The 12,781-nt window shown below is 40.2% G+C and overlaps 1 pseudogene; it reads right to left on the bottom strand.

Moving 5' to 3' along the window:
- Window positions 1-258: 258 nt before the first annotated feature.
- Window positions 259-1,140, bottom strand: LOC147432735 (uncharacterized; annotated as a pseudogene).
- Window positions 1,141-12,781: the final 11,641 nt, after the last annotated feature.

Consider the following 12,781-nt stretch of genomic DNA (forward strand, 5'->3'; position numbering starts at 1 on the left):
TTCCAGCCCTTCATAGCATGGAGCTTTGTCACCCTGCATCCATAAGTCTTTCTACCAACCATAAGCATGCTTTTGGTCACTTGAAGCACCTGTACCATAAGCAGCTACCCTGTCATCCGTTAGAGAACCCTCAATATCATCATCTTCATCACATGAGCATTGAAACCTGCATAGTACACCTTGCAAAACAACCTGGAACAACATATCTATGAACAACCCAACACATAGCTTCAAAACCATGCCATTTGCTTGAGCCTGCTACATAGGCAAGCAAACATATTCCCTTTGCAAACCTGTATCCAAACCCTCTGTAAATGGCTCCAAGGCCACCTTTTCATACTCAAGAGTATGACCTACTCGAGCTTCAAATTGTTCAAATACCTCATCACCTGCAAGGTTGGCGGCACCTTCCTCGTTGCATGGAGCCTCACTCTCATAGGCTGCACCTGTATCAATTCCCATAGAGTTATCTGTCGGAGCTATCTCTCCACGGCAGCTACACACCAACTCCAAAACTTCGAAGTGCACCTCGACATGCCCATCAAGGCAAGGTTGCCCCACACTCTGCATAGACAAATCAACTTGACCTACCACAGCTTCTGCTCCTAGCTCCTTCAAGTCATCCTTAAAAACTTGCTCTTCAATGAGGTCGGATGCACAATCAAACCGTACCTCTTCCTCCAATAGAGACTCACCATCACGAGACACAAGATAGGGTTGCTCGACTGGCAAATTCACACAAGGTGTAACACTATACTTTTCTTCGACCTTTAGCTAGCTGATAGTCAACTCGCATACATTTTTTTCCACTTCATCTACATGAAAAACATCATAACTTTCATACCTAGAAGAGATGTATTCTGTCTTCCACATGCTATTTGTGTCCAAACTGCTGCTGGAGCTATGAGAACTGTCGGACTCCTCTTCTGATCTTGACGGTTCTTGCACCTTTGTAGTCAGCCTCGTTGCTGGCTCTAGAACTGACCCCTCTTCTTTAAGATCTTCTATCACCTCATCCTCTTGAGCAATCAAACTGGGTGGCACTCTGAATATGCCTCGCTGTATGTTTTGAGACTTGGTTGGCACTTCTTCTACCTCCTCTAGCCTGGCATCAGCTTCACGTTCTTTGATCAAATGCATATCAAGAAAATGAGCTTTTACCTTTTGATGCTCATCAATCTGTTTGGGCCTAGGTCCACTGGCTACCGTGATTGCCGACTGTATCAATCCTGCCTCCATCTTCTTCTTCATCTTTCAACTCTTTGCTCTGGCAACTTTGACAGCTTCATCAAAGGTCCTTGGATCCTCATAGTCCACCCTCTCACAAACATAGGGATGCAAGCAAGATAGAAACCTCTCCCGCTTAAAATACCCCGCATTGGTTGCTTGGGTAGCAGCCGCAAAATCCCCCCAATAAGCTTAAATTTATCAACAAAAGCATAGAAATTTGCACTTACTTCTTGCTGCAAGCCTTTGAGCTTTGCATCTGCTTCCGATGCCGACACCACTTTTCAATACCTTTGTAGAAAGTGCTCTCAAAATCAGATCCAATTCTGCTTGTGCACATCTTCTAAACCATCGAACCAAGCTTTTTCTTTACCTTGCAGCACGAAAGGTAGACTCCGGAGCTTTGCTTCATCACCTGGCATCTACAATACTGCCAGCATAAATAGCTCAAAATCGGCAATCCAATCGTCTACATCTTCATCTCCTTTGAACACTGGACCAAACTCCTACTTCATCTTGATTCACGAACACTTTGTTAGGAAGCAATCAGTGGATCCTCCATGGGGGCACCACAAGATGGAAAGGGGGAAATGAGAAAACCACCAGCACATAATATGAATGCATCTCTATAGCCCAATGATCTCACATCACCTCTATCCCCTATTTAACACACACCCACACAACCTCTATGTAAACGACTACTTCTCGTGCATAGACTTGAACATCCGCGACTGCCCATGCCCAACCTCCCCGCATGCAATCATAGCTTAAGCTTCTACCTCTTTCAAAGCACCTTATGCCAAGCAACACAACATCGACACCCTGATTTCACACACTTCATCACTTATAAAACTTTTGACATTCGCAAATTCCTATGCCAAAAAAAGAATCTGCTTGGCGGCCTATAATGTTTCCCCATAAGGTAAACTCATGCACTCGACACACCCTGAAAACACACATAAGGTTGATACATAACGAGACATGAGGACGAGCAAAAATAATCATTGGTTTGTGAGTGGAATGGACCAATATCATGCTAGTATCCCATTAAAAGTTTGGACAATGATGGAGTCCATAATACAAGTGTTTCGGAGCATAATTGCTTCCCTTCTGCTGGATGATCCTCTACGAACACGACCAGCCTCCAACCTTTCTTCTCTGCTCGCAACTAGCGACTTCTTCTACTACACTTCCCCTTATGATCTGCAGGTGGTCACTCTACTCCAAGGCCAATCCTTGGCAGCTCTTGACTACTTCTTGTACAATCCTTGGTTCCTTGGCGGTATTTAACTCGTACTCTCCACAACCACCTCTCAACAGCAACCTCCTCCCAACTTGCTCACAATCAGTAATTAGCTCATCGTCTCCACGATGACATCCTTCCTGAGCACCATCCTGTAGCCTTTCTCTTTGTAATCCTGAGCCGCCCCCTATCTTTAACTGGCGGCCCCCGTCAATTGGCGCAAGCCATCCACTCCCATGCAACTCGCTGCTCACGTTCTCGGCCCTCACACAGATGGCACCCGTCTTGGTCCCCCTTCTCCTGGCCGCCTTCTCCTCCTCTGCAGCGCTCCCTTGAGGCCCGCAAATACTGGCGGCCCTCTCTACAGCGCTCTCCAGAGCTGCCCCCTCCTGTATTCAACTGGCAGGCCCTTGCAACTGGCCCCCTTCCTCCTTCTTGCCAGTACTCGCTGACCCCTACTTCATTCCTCTGCATGCCGCCTTTCTACCCTTTTAGCCTTCTCCGCTAGACTGCAGTAGTGCCACCCTGTTTCCCATGCAAAAGTGCCTGGACGTTTCGGTTAACTCAAAGCTTCACCAATTTAACTTTGTAGCTCGTGTCATTCGCCATCCTCTTGCATCTTTAAAGCATTATGTTGTCTCCTTGCACCAATCCATTGATCATATGCAAGGCTATCCTTTTCTCTTGAGTACTTAGACATATAGCCGTAAATGTGGCCGAACATCCATCTTAAGCTTTGCATATTGAGAATAGTATTGTCGCCTTGATTTTCTACGAGCTTGAGTTGTCATAGCCCCAAATCGGAGAGTTATAAAGCACCGATAGTAGCAAAAGAAACTAATAAATGGTGCCTTTTAATCATTTCTAAGATTCTACATCTAGTAGGATTGAAACCCACCTTTGACCTCCCAAATGCCACACTTTGCATACACATCCTGGTGGAACCTGCTTTATCCTGCATCATGTACTTGCACAAGGACTCTTCCACAACCTTGCTAGCTTTCACATATGTGCATCTAGTCTGTTGATGGGTCGACTTGGATCTAGCTGCACCAACGTACGCAAGTGTTGTCCCTCTTTTTTTGTGAAAGATGTACTGTTCAGGAGGTCAGGTCGTGCCAAGGCAACGGCACCATTGAAAATCTCAAATTTGCAACACAAAGGGCTCGCGCGTGTGTTGCTCCTATGCTTCATCCAAAAGGAGTGCAATCTACCTAACAATAATCAAGTTGCCATGTACTTCATCCAACAAGTCTTCGTGCAAGATATAATGAAGAAGCGCGTCCTTTGAACAGACCGTCCTTTTGGTGTCGGACTTAGAAGAGCTAAAGAAAGGACACAAGCGCGTCGTGGGGAGGTAGATCCACCTGCACGAAAGAGGCCAGTTGTGCTCCTACCAGGTGACCATGAACAAATTGTTAATATTGTGTCTCAAGGGGCTACACTAGCCAGCCAAGGAGATAGCATTTTCTCTCTACAAGAGAAGTTGGCAGCCAAAGAAGAAGAAGTAGTTGTTTTAAAGAGAAAACTTTCCAGATACGAAGTGTGGTACAGTCCTCTCTCTCCCTTGCGCGAGGAGGCAGGACCAAGTCACGAGGCAGATATTCAAGAAACGGCGGATATACTTGAGGCATCATTGAACGCAGATCTTGAAGAAGCGGTGGATATCACAATTCTTTAAAGACATTGTAGATTGTAGTTGAAAATTTGAATGGCAATTTATCCCATCCTTTTTTGAGGCGCATTGTATTCTCTCTATGTTTATGGAAATGAATTTGTTCTGGAGTTGCTAATTGATGACTTTGTTGAGAGTCAAGCAATGTATTTTTATTTGATTGCCAAGCAATGTCCTCAATACTTATGTTTATACGGATTCTCTTCAATACTTGACTTTGTTGCTACTAAATCAAAAAAGTGAGATATATAGCTCAATAGGGAGCTATAGTGAGAAAAAGTGAGATACATTATCATGAAAAGATGTTTACATTTCGCCATCTATCACATTGAAGGTCCTTGGTTAGCTCGCATGTCTTCTTGATCTACACTCACTTCTTCTATGTTGACAGATGACGCACCTGTCATATCCTTCTGTCTCTTAGGAAGAAGTCCTGTCTGTTTGCATTTCTTTACATACCTTGCAAAATGGACCCATATGTCGTTAGGTGGTGCTCCACATTCTTTCACATTGGGATTAGTGCCGAATAAATGTTCTTTGATGCGAATTGCGTTGTGTAGCACATTATGCCCACAATGTTTACATTCAAAAAACGAAACTGTCTTGGCTCTCTCTTTTTCTCCACATACGACCACGTCTCTTTTCCTCGCACCATGCTTTCTGACTTGAACAAAATATATCCTACAATCAATAGATACACTATGATTATAATGTTTCACCATAATAGCACAATGAGAAAGAGAAAAGGTTATAGATATGATTTGTTAAATTAAAATGATGAATGAATAGTGTTAAGATAATATTTTAGGGAAGATCACCAATGGATTTATCATTCTTGGCTACTAGGTGGTAAAGAGCATTTGATCAAGCCAACTTAGATGAGCGATAGAGTCATCTCACATTCCACTATCTATGTCTCTTGGAGGTAGGAGCTACTGCTCAAACACAACCAATCGACCCTAGTAAAATAAATGAGGTCTCTAATTTCTATATCAACATAGAGGTAAGAGCATGAGCTCGACAACATCCATGTGACTCCCGAGTACTATGCATGAATAATATTCACTAGGAGGTAAGAGCTTTCCCTCCATCACAACCTACTGAATTCTATAGGTAATCCACCATATTGACTTAGAGGTAAGAGCATAAGCTCGATAACAACCAAGTGAATCCTACTTCATACCTTAAACCTCACTTGGAAGTAAGAGAATCATCTCATAACAACCAAGAGGCACTAAGTGGACCTATTCTATGCAACCAAGTGAATCCTACTTCATACCTTAAACCTCACTTGGAAGTAAGAGAATCGTCTCATAACAACCAAGAGGCACTAAGTGGACCTTTTCTATGTCTATATGGAGGTAAGAACATTTGTTCATGACAACCAAAAGACCCTACATGCATGTGTATATGTTCCAAAATGTATGAACTAACACTATTATTTGTGCACATATTATAGCTATGATAGATTTTAACCATCAAATATCACTTTTAGTATCTATTCTAAAACAAATAGAGCTAAGATTATAGCTTCTAATGTTTAGAATTATACATTCGCACTATAGCTAGAAAAGTAGCCTCTAATGCGTACAATTATTTATTTATCTATTCTTAAACAAGTAGAGCTAAAAGTATAGTCTCTATTGCTTAAAGTAATTTATTTAAACTTAGCAATAGAGTTAAAAAATAACTTCTATTGTTAAGAATTATAGGTGATTCAAATCTATATGATTATTTTATTTTCAATATATAAACATTAAAAATAATATTTTCTTAAAAAATCAAAGATTTTTTAAGTTGACAACTCAACCTTTCTATGTCGGAGGTAAACTGACACTTTGGTGAAGAGAAGTAGCTAAAACATGCAAATTTGGGCTTTATATACTACTACTATATCGATCAAAAACATATAGATCGATTTAAACTATCGATCGATACTTAATCGATCGATACTTAATCGATCGATATGTAAGCAATAAAACTTTTTTTAAAAAAAATCTTATGTGGCAACGAACAATATGCACGCATAAATCTTTAGAACGTATTAATCGACCATTATTCAAGAATAAAACGAATGTCGAATAACGAATCATGCAACCCAGATCCCACCATGGGGCTCCGAGAGAGAGAGAGAGAGAGAGAGAGAGAGAGAGAGAGAGAGAGAGAGAGAGAGAGAGAGAGGGAGAGAGAGAGAATGCATTTCCGTGCAATGCTTTCCCCCCTCCTCCATAGCTTTCCCCTCCCCTAAGCTCTGATACTAGTACAAGAGTATAAGACAAAGGGAACTGCCATGAGGATTCTCCGCCCTACCACCCGTTATATAGTCCCTTGGCTATCACATTTAGAGTCCCATATCCACACCTAGCAGTCGGCCCTTGGCCTGGGTCCGTGACCCCTTTGGTTTTGCCCTTGTAATTACATTACTTAGCGGGGGGCCCTTTAGTATAAGACAGAGAGAAATGCAATGAGGATTCTCTGCCCTACCACCTGTTATATAGGCCCTTGGCTGTTAGATTTAGAATCCCTTGTCCACACCTACCGGTCGACCATTGGCCTGGTTTTGTGACCCCTCCGGGTTTTCCCTTGGAATTACATAATAGAGTCCCTTCAAAATGTACAACCCTGCTTCACTTTCATTACCCCAAGTGTCCACTTCAAGTGCTTTGAGTTGCTTCATTGTACTTGTGCAATTGATGATTTTGAAATCCACACCTTCTTCATTTCCCTCCTCATTATTAACAACAAAGTTATCACCTACTTGGATTGGCTCACTCAATGCTTCATACTGCCCTTTGTAGGTAGGCTCTTTCAATTCATCATTGCTATTTCTACTGTCACTTAGAGTGATCTTATGGAATCTCCAGCTTGACACATATGTTTTTCTCATTGAATGACTAATTTTTAGTGAAGTCCACCACACTGTACAATGAAATCATCTGGGAAATGTGTGATGCACAATTTGAACTATTCAGCCTGCCATCTATATACAAAGTTATCTTTTATGAGCTTTGAAGATGTACCTTAAACACTGCAATAAAACTCATCTCCTAGCATGTAAATTTGTTTCTTTTCTTCTTCTTTCCACCTTTAGAAGTGGCCACTTTAATGCTTCTGACATCTTGCAATAGTTCACATGGACAACAACAACAAAATTGTACCCCATAACTGGTACAATCACCCATGTGGTATTTTAGACCATGATAATAGAACCACCATGCTTGGGACACAAAATAGAATCTATAAGGTTTGAAATGTGTTGCTCTCAGTAGAACATGTTACTAGAAGTGATGAATCTATGCACATTGTGTATGTACATTTGCACAACCCACCACAAATTTTGAATGCTTGAGTATGCATGTGACTGACAACCTCCTTTAAATATGAAATTTGCACATGGTAGATACAACAACATGTTATCCTATCCTTTATCTTTTGCACAAAGTAAGGTTTCTCTAATTTAAAGGCACGAAGTTGGATTGCAACATCTAGATTTTCATCCTTGAAACATTGGTAGAGCTTAGCATGTGATCCACAGCATAGAAAGTTATAGAAAGGTATCAATTGGGTACCTATCATTTTGTTATTACAAAACTCTTGTTTATCATCTATTAAACAATTGTCTGGAAACTATAATAGCTATCATACAGTTATTACAATGATGCTAGCTAGGTAATTGCTATTAATATCCATTGGGTAGCTATCATGTATCAATAGCTATCAAATAACTTTCCCAACTATGTAATAGTTATCAAATAGTTATTGGTTGCAACAGCTATCATATAACTATTACAATATTGTTATCTAGGTAACAACTATTGATAGCTATAAATTATCAAAAGCTATTTTCATACTTGTTACTTAAGAGCTATCAAGAAAATATTAAATCGTATATGTCAGCTATTAGTTAGAAATAGGTACCTATCAATAGTTATTAGATACCAGAAGTTATTAGATAGTTATTAGAAGCCACTATTAGATAATTCTTAGATAGCTAATACCAAGCAATAGATATCACAAAGCTATCTAATAGCTATTAGGTTCTAGCATAGAGGTATTTGGCAACTATTAGTTATTAGATAACAATAGTTATCTAGCATCTATTGGAGAACTATTGGGATCCACTAATAGAGAGTTATTAAATAGCCAATAGAAAATAAGAGATATTACAAAGCTACCTCATAGCTAGTAGGTTCTAGCACATAGGTATATGACAATAGTTATCTAGCAGCTATTGGAGCCCTATTAAGGATCACTAATAGAGAGTTTTTAGATAGCCAATAGCAAACAAGAGTATTACAAAGCTACCTCATAGTTGTTAGGTTTTAGCATATAGATATTTGATAGCTATTACAAATATCAATTGTTATTAGTTGTTTATTAGGACTAAAAATACATATGTACTAGCTACCTCTCAAAATAGTGAGTAGATAGCAATATATCATAAATGTGACAGCTATTACCAAACAATCAACCATCAATATCTATAAAAAATCTTTTCCCAGTTATCTGGTTCTAGCAAATAACTAGTAGGTAGCTATCAACTTGACAGTTATTACATAGCTCTTTGCCATCATTATATGTTGAAAAGCTACCTACAACCTCCCAGCTTGCTCTTTGACAGCAATTAGCTTGCCATAATTGTCAAAAGGCTATTATCTCAGTAGCAGATATTATGTACTTTTTAGTTGTGAATGCTAATACAATATAGCTACCCAATAGCTATGGGGCTCTAACAAAACTAATTGATAGCAATTGTTATCAGAATCATTTTTCAATAGAAATCTAATGGCTATCAAATATTTGATGTGCTACGTACCTAGTTCTATCATATAGCTAGAAGATAGATATTTGTTGACTGTTGTTACATGGCCATTAGTTGCCAATAGATATTTCAAAAAGCTATCAACTATCTATCTACCACTCACCTCCACAACATCAAATTCACACATACCACCACCAAATCCTTTACCTCTTGAGGTATGCGGCTTCTTTGAAGCCTCCAATGACTTGGAAAAAGACCTTGTGGATTTGTCTTTTTTTTTAGTAGACAATCTCTTGCTCCATATAAGTTCCTTCTATGAATATATAGTAGCTTGGAGGTAGCACTGGCATTAAAGCCTCCTGATTCATCTGGTTCTTTGGAGTTCATAAGCATCATCATGGTAGACCTTTAGAGAAATAGTTAATCCTCGGTTCTTCGTCGCCCCTTCAAGATTTGTAGTGTGTTGTGAATATTTTCTATGAGCATGTCTGAACATGGCGTTGGTGCCTTGTGGATTTGGAAATCCTTTAGTAATAGATGTTGAATTGAATATGTCTTTCTTACTATCCATGTCCATTCCATTTTTTTGTTAGAATATATCACACAATCTCTTTGGTTACCTTTGCTCTTATGACATCATCAACAATATCTACATCTAGCCCCATGTCTTTCTTACTATCCATGTCCATTCCATTTTTTTGTTAGAATATATCACACAATCTTTTTGGTTACCTTTGCTCTTATGACATCATCAACAATATCTACATCTAGCCCCATGTTGTTGCTTCCTCTGTTTTTATTTTGGTTATGGCTCTTTGCTCTCTCTTGCGTTGAGCTTTATATTTCATAATGAGGTTGTGCTTCTGGGATAGGATTCCTTTAACCTGTGTCATACAAGTATGGCCAAAACTTTTAAGACCAACATCGTACAGCTAAAGGCCTAACTTTAAATGAACAACTTTTAATACCAAAAAAGAGAGGGAGAGAGATTAGGACCCACACATTATCACCCTCTTCGAAACAAGCAATTTATACCATTTCTCTTTTCAGTTGGAAAGAGGAAGATGAAAAATAATTTAGATAAACATAAGAATGGTGATGACCAGGCTATCATCTTGATACATATGTCCTCAACAGAACGCTTATGATAATGAAAGAGCCATTTTAAAAAGTATTGAACATACTATTGCAATACATTTTAGATCTATGTAATGAAGCTTACCAAGAATATAGACAACCTCTATGAATGTGAGAGGAGAGCCAGCTTCAGGGCCTTGTGTTGTGATATGCTCTTTGTGTTGAAATCAGTGTGGCAACTTGGGGAGTTGGCAAAGAAGGCACATATATATACATGCGAGTGCGCCAGAGTCAAAGCATTACAGTGTCCTAAGGCACTTCTTTGCATTCCAAGCCTCAAGGCTCAAGGCACTTTATTTGTTGCAACACACAAGATAAAGATGGAGAGAGAGTAGAACAAAGCTCTCAATTCTTTCCACACACACACACATAGAAGCGGGGAAATCAGGGTTGTTACCATTTAAATAGAATGTTTTTGAAATATTTGACTTCTCAAGTGTCTAGCGAGCTTCTACACTCTCCAAATAGCTATGTCCCAAACACAGCTTCTTTGTCACCCACTCATGCTTCCACCCATATACAAATTGTGGTGGCTTTTTGCTTTAATGAGTGCAAGTTGTGCCTTGTGTTTCTCCATGGTACAATCTGTCAGATTGCATTGATTGAAGGTTTTGCAAGACAAAGAAAATCCAAGTTCTTCTCTATGAATCTAAAGGGAGGATTGGAATTTGTCTCCAAATAGAAACACATGCACTAGCAACACATATTATATGATTAGGATGTGTCGTATAATTTTCCTTCCTTTGTCTTGCTTCTACTTGTGATTGCTCTTGCATCTCACATTTTTGCCCTCTCCCATTACCTCCAGCTCATACACATTATTTCATTTCAAATGCGGCTAACAAAGCACTCTAGTTATTAGATGGTATCTCCTACTTTACCTCCAATTCATAAACATTATTTCATTTCAAATGCGGCTAATGAAGCATTCTAGTTAGAGTGTATCTTAGGATATACCCTCTCTCAGATGAAAAGAAAACGTTGATGTAGTGTGTAGACGAGGACTCGTGCAAAAGAGGGTCAATGAGGTGTGTAGCCGAGGGAAGGCAAGAAGTTGAGCTGTCACAATAGGGAGGTAGGGGATGGGAAGATAGGTGGCCTCCATACATGACTCCAACATCATGGGCTCGCCAGGGGACGATGCAAGAATTTTTTTTTTTTACTTGGTAAGCCTAACATGATTTTTCAGATTCTTGAGCTGATAGGTCGGTGCTTGGAAAGATCTTGGCCTTTGACCTCATGCCAAATCGCACGGCAAGGATCTCAAGCTTGCTTTTAATAATGACCTCGTGCATGATGACAAGTTACAACGTACTGTGTGTATGCTTCTTTGGAGTCATCTGCCAGTCCTAATTGATTTTTGTAGGAGGCAACATAAGGTCAGTGCCTATGATATCCTTGTTTGGATGGGGATAACTATGAATATGGTGAATCCTATGACCTTGCCACCTGACAATGCCCTACGTGCCCCTTGCTCCTTTATGTAGGCTTCCACGTCACCCCATGAGTCTCCCTCAAAGACTACTACTACTTCATCCATTTCTCATCTCCTTCGCCCGCTACACGCGATCGTCTTGCTTAGCTCAAGTGTGTTGCTCATTCAGATTGGTATCGCCCTAAGAGTTTTGGAGTTGTACCCATCCCTGCCCATTGCAGCCATCCAACCACAACCGACCTTGTCACTATGGGAGGGGAACTCTTTGTTTTTTCTTGTGATTTCCTCTTTATCACATCATCATTCATCCTTCAATTGTGTTGGCCACGCCTTCATCTGCCTTTTGACTCGAAGCTCATTTTCTGTCATGTTGTGTGTAGGGGTGTTCAACCTACTTGGATTGCAGCTAATGATGGATATAATTTACGCATGAGTGCAACAAAATTGGAAGTGTTCATATAATGAAGATTATAGTTTGCAATAAAATGAAATTTATGAGTCATTGTTAGACAAGGGGTGATGTTTACTTGGCAGGCATAATGTTTGGAGAAATGAGGCCATAAGATTGAGCCACTTGGCTATTTGTTAGGTGATTAATTCAACGTTCAACGTTGATAATGAAATCTGCTACATTTTTTTTTCGAATCGTTGGCTTAACAACATTAATAATGTGGGAAAAAAGAAGCACGCAAAAGGCCGACGAAAGCTTTTTAGAGTACAAGTACCTCATTTGCAAGGTCTATAGATACACAGTTGGAAGCCGACATTCACAAGAAGTTTTGGACAAATTCTCACAATAATTCCCACATTGTGACTTACCTCAACATCATGAGCTTCTGTGAGAGAGGCACCGCATGCCGCCGGCCCGGTGGGGGGGCTGGCGGTCCCCTGCCCCCAATCGTACCTAGCTAGGCATGTGGTGCCTCTCGAGCAGAAGCTCATGATGTTATTCGTTGTATGAAAAACATTGGAAAAGACTCCGTTTTCCTACATGAGAAAATTTCTAAATCTTCTTGTGATTGATTGTTCTGACAAAGATCTCATCATCGATTTTGTCCACTAGAGTGACAAGCAAGAAACGTTGCTGAAAGTCTCACAGAGAGTGGCACTGAGCTTCATGGATATTTGTGGCAGTCATGCCGACAGCCATCCACAAATAGTTTTGGATAAATTCTCACAATAATTCCCACAGTGTGACTTACCTCAACATCATGAGCTTCTGTGAGGGAGGCACCGTATACCTAGCTAGGTACCATTGGGGGCACGAGACCGCCGGCCTGGTAGGGGGGGTGATGGTCCCCT

Source organism: Adiantum capillus-veneris, chromosome 20 (genome assembly GCF_014529385.1).
Source record: "Adiantum capillus-veneris isolate H3 chromosome 20, ASM1452938v2, whole genome shotgun sequence".
Classification (NCBI taxonomy): Eukaryota; Viridiplantae; Streptophyta; class Polypodiopsida; order Polypodiales; family Pteridaceae; genus Adiantum; species Adiantum capillus-veneris.